The sequence below is a fragment of the Microtus oregoni genome, unplaced genomic scaffold, assembly GCF_018167655.1.
Source record: "Microtus oregoni isolate MIOR12 unplaced genomic scaffold, Mior012 000033F_ref0000390, whole genome shotgun sequence".
In the NCBI taxonomy this organism is placed as follows: domain Eukaryota; kingdom Metazoa; phylum Chordata; class Mammalia; order Rodentia; family Cricetidae; genus Microtus; species Microtus oregoni.
In genome coordinates, this window is record NW_024543092.1 from 5,626,706 (window position 1) to 5,630,532 (window position 3,827).

Consider the following 3,827-nt stretch of genomic DNA (forward strand, 5'->3'; position numbering starts at 1 on the left):
GGACATGTCCCAGACAATTGGAGCATAGAAATTTCACTAAGGTGACAGAACCACTTAGTTTTGTGGACTTTATTTCCTCTCTACTGACAAGCACGTGTCATACTGAAAAGTCTGTGTGGTTTACTAGTTTTTGTTCACCAGGATCTATCACTTTTTACTAGTTGAAATATGGTACTTTCCCACCAAAATGTGTCCTTATTTAGAAATAAGATTTCCATTGACACAGCTGTTAAGATTTAATTACCCTTAACTAGGTGTGACTTGTCTAATCCTTTAGGAATGTGTCCTTCTGACAAGGTAAGACACAAGAAGAGAAGGTGGAGGTCAAAATGGCGCAAACAAGGGCAGAGCAAGCGCTAACAGGAAGCTAGCAAAGCTGGAGGCTGGCTCCTCAGGCAGCTAGGTCACTCCCTGCGGACCCCCTCCCCCAAAGCCACCTGCTGACTTCTTGTTCCTGAAGTTTCCTCCTGTTCTAATTTCGCATAAGTGAACAAGGTGTGTATACTCTGTGTGCCTTGCTTCTTTTGCTCCAGTAGTGGATACTCATGCTTTCTCTACTAATCCATTTTCACTGAAGGGTCTCTAACCAGAACAGTATGCTACACAACCTGGTAACCCAATTACAAAGGAATTTCTTCATGAATATGGTGTGCCTGTGTGGACAGCTGTGTGTTTGATTTGTACTGTCACATTCAAAGAAAAAGTCTGAGCATAGGCCAAAAGTGCACTGTTCTTTTATTTGAAAAAGAATCGTCGGATATTTTCACGTGTACAGCTTACTTAAAAGACAAAGGAAGCATTTTTCCCTTATTCTGCCCCATACAGGTCACTACCTTTCTTATTCTCATCTCATCTCCTGCCAACCCATGACATCTCTTCCATCCTTTGACTGGGAAAGGTCCTCTCTCCTTCCCTGCTGTACTTTATATGCAGAATGTACCCGATTTTTTTTTTTTTGCAACTACATAAGTAGCCCCTTGCAATAAAATTCCCATTGCCTGCACCACATTGAAATTTAGTTCCACGCATGAATTTTAGCTATGAAATTCTGTTTCGTTACCTGTTTCTGAAGCTTTCTAACAATAAGCTATGTAAACTGTAACTAAAACAAGGCTATTTTCCCAGTTTTGTAAACAGACTGTAACTCTTCTGTGTGGCTTGGTCCCTACCAGGAGCTGCATTTTAAAAAGCAGGCAAGAATTCCACATTCTATCTCCCAGGGAACACAGAAAGCTTTCATAAAGCTATGCCAATAGTTTTCAGAGTCCTTTCTCTCCCTGCCAGTTCTTTCCTTCCATTCTGAGGCCTAACCTTTCCAAAGCCTTCCCCTACTCTGCATGATTACATTGTACACCTTAGATAAGGAAGCTCTCTGGAGCCTTTGGCAGACCCTAATAGGAACACTGCCGTGTAGACCTTTTGAAAGTTGGAGCATGGCCCTGCCATTCTCTGAAGATAACTACTCTCTTTTGAGAGACAGGTTTTTGGCCTGCTGCTTGGCTTTAGGAGAAACTGGATGCTTCATCACAGGCTGCCAAGCTACTCTTGTGACCTGTATCGCCCATTATGAACTGGATGTTATCTGGTCAAGCAGGATAAAGTTAGGCATGCCCAGTAGCACTTAGTCACCCAACAGAAGTGGTATGTATGTGATGAAGCATGAGCAGGTTGAAGATACAGCTAAGTTACATGGAAAAGTGGTCCAAATGCCATGGTTCCCATCGTTGCACTAGCTAAGTCTGGGGAGTTCCTCCAATTGACATAAGAAGACCTGGGCATGGCTTCCAGTGCTCCTACCCAATGTATGAGCATGACTACAAGGTGGACAGCTGAAGCAGCACAGCATTGGGGTATCTCTGAAGGACAGCAACAGAGAATCTTCCCAGCCAGTCAAGTTTCAGGCAGTATACCAAGACTTATGCTTTGCATAGTATACCAGATGTGTGGTAGTATACTAATTCATGGACAGTAGCCAGAGCCTTGTCTGGTCAGAAACTTGGAACATGAATAAAAAACTAGCAAAGAAATATGGTAAAGGCCAGTACTGAATCCCAATGATACCATTCCCTGGGAGGATCAGCCAACTACTGATGGCAGCTTGATTCCATCAGGGGAAGGGTAGTCTTTTGTCCTGACTAGGACAGACCGCTATTCTGGGTATGGATTTGATGTTCCTGTATGTAATAATTCAACCAAAACTACCCTCTGTATACTTACAGAACCTTTTACACTAACACAGCATTCCCACAGAACTACGTCTGACAGTGAAGGAAGCGCAGCCATTCATTCACAATCCTGGAGTTCACTGCTCTGGCGATGTTCCCATCATCCAAAAGCAGCTCACTTGACAGAATGATGGAATAACCACGCAGTGTTAGCTAAGGGACAACTCTGCAAAGCTGAGGCAAGGCTTTCTAGAAGGTTGTCCATGCAGGCTGTACATGTATCAGCACCCAACATATGCTATTTCCTTCACAGACTGGGCTCATGAGCCAGAAACGAAGGAACAGCAATAAGAGTGGCGTAAGTTACCCTTAACACTGGTATCCCACAGGCAAAATTTCACCTCCTCATGCCAAACACTAAGTTCTGCTGCTTTGAAGGCCATAGAGTCTGAAGGAGCAATGATTCCACCTGGAGACACAATTTCATCGAAGTAGAGGTTAAGGCTGCTACCTGACCACTCTGGACTCATGAGTCAGTAGTCTGAGGGCAGTAAAAGTAGCTAGGATGACTGACCCAGAGCAACCAGGGGAACTTGAACTGGGCATCACAGGGCAGAAAGGAAATTATCTGAAATACAACAATCCTTCCTGCAATCATACCTATACTTACTGTGGATGAAAAAAGTACAACAATCCAGTCCAGGGAGTAGTAAGAATGTCTGAGAGTCTTCAGAAAGGAAGGTTTGGGTCACTGTCATGTAAAGAATGATAACCAGGTGAGACACTTGATGCCAGCGAAGGTAATGCAAAATGAGCGGTGGAAAAAATCACAATGTGACAAGTTACACAACACTGACTGTAACTGCCTTACTTTCTTTTTATTTAGATACATTTGTATGTGTATTTAGATACATTTGTATGTCTCCTCTGATTCACCATGGGTGTTAAATTTACATCAGTATTTAAGTGCTGTTAAATTTGCATCATAGTAAGTTATAGGCTCTTAGGAGAGGAGAAAACATTGCTCAAGAACTTTGTCTACTCGGAAGAGATTGGTAAGTTTTTAGGTGTGTACAAGATAGTTGTTGAACTACAGGTAGAACTGTAACCTTTTTATTGTCTTAAAGATTAAGTGTGGTTTAAAGACATGCATACGGGTGTCATATTGTCAAGGAGCAGAGCTGTAATAAATGATTTTGGTGTCAAATTTAACTACACTAAGGGTTACCCAGTTAGCTAGAAAGGTAACTTCAGTAGGCCCAGAGCTTGTCTACTGAAAAGGAAACCAGATGGAAACTAATTTCATTAGAATGCCTGGGCTGTCTTAGATCCATCTATCACAGGAAGAAGCTACAATTAACGTGGGGCTGCACCATTAGATCAGTGAGGGCTTAGATCCAGCAAGGCAGATTTAGGAGCTGGGATGCCTTTCCTCTACCCTTGGATATCAGAGCAGGTTCTCTGGTTTTGGGGTGTTAGAATACCCACAAGTCATCCCCTTGGTTCTTGGGTTCCTAACCTTAGGAGGAGAGAAACACACCATGGGCTTTTCAGAACCATTAAAGTAAAAATCAGAGTAGAGAATTAGAGCATGAATTATTGCAATTACTTATCTTCCTCACATTTTCTGTGACTTTGGACACTCCTGTACTGAGCAAATAA